Raw genomic sequence first — 510 nt, 5'->3', positions numbered from 1 at the left:
GTGTGTGTGTGCGCGTGCGTGTGTGTGTGTGCGTGCCGTGTCCCGCCGCTATGCATACGAAGGTATAGTCGTGGGCAGACAGACCAGTACCCATAGCTGCCCGTTTGATTTGTACAGAACGTAACATGTACATAGTATTCGCTCCAAAAGCCTGTGAAAGCTTCTTAGAGTAGGCAATTGTTTGCATGGTCTTGCAAATTGTGTCGTTATTGAGTAGCATCGGTTTATGGAAAGAAAACCATGTTTTTGATATCTATGTGCAATACCCTGAACACAATTCCCCTAGTTCTTTTCTTTATTTTCAAATGTTTCTGTTTCGGTTTCTCTCTTGTGCTGATTTTCTCGTGTTGCATAGGTTAGAGCTTCACCAAAGGCTTTCTCGCTCTCTCTCTCGCTCTCATGCTTTTCTCTCTGCCGTTCTCATGTACATAGTTTGCTGAAGTACATAAGCTGTGGAATGTAGTGGAAAAATGTGTGAGCTCTTAATTTATTCAATATACATGTAGCTAC

This window comes from Sinocyclocheilus anshuiensis, unplaced genomic scaffold, assembly GCF_001515605.1.
Source record: "Sinocyclocheilus anshuiensis isolate Anshui unplaced genomic scaffold, SAMN03320099.WGS_v1.1 scaffold230, whole genome shotgun sequence".
Classification (NCBI taxonomy): Eukaryota; Metazoa; Chordata; class Actinopteri; order Cypriniformes; family Cyprinidae; genus Sinocyclocheilus; species Sinocyclocheilus anshuiensis.
Note: the sequence above shows the minus strand (reverse complement) of the source record.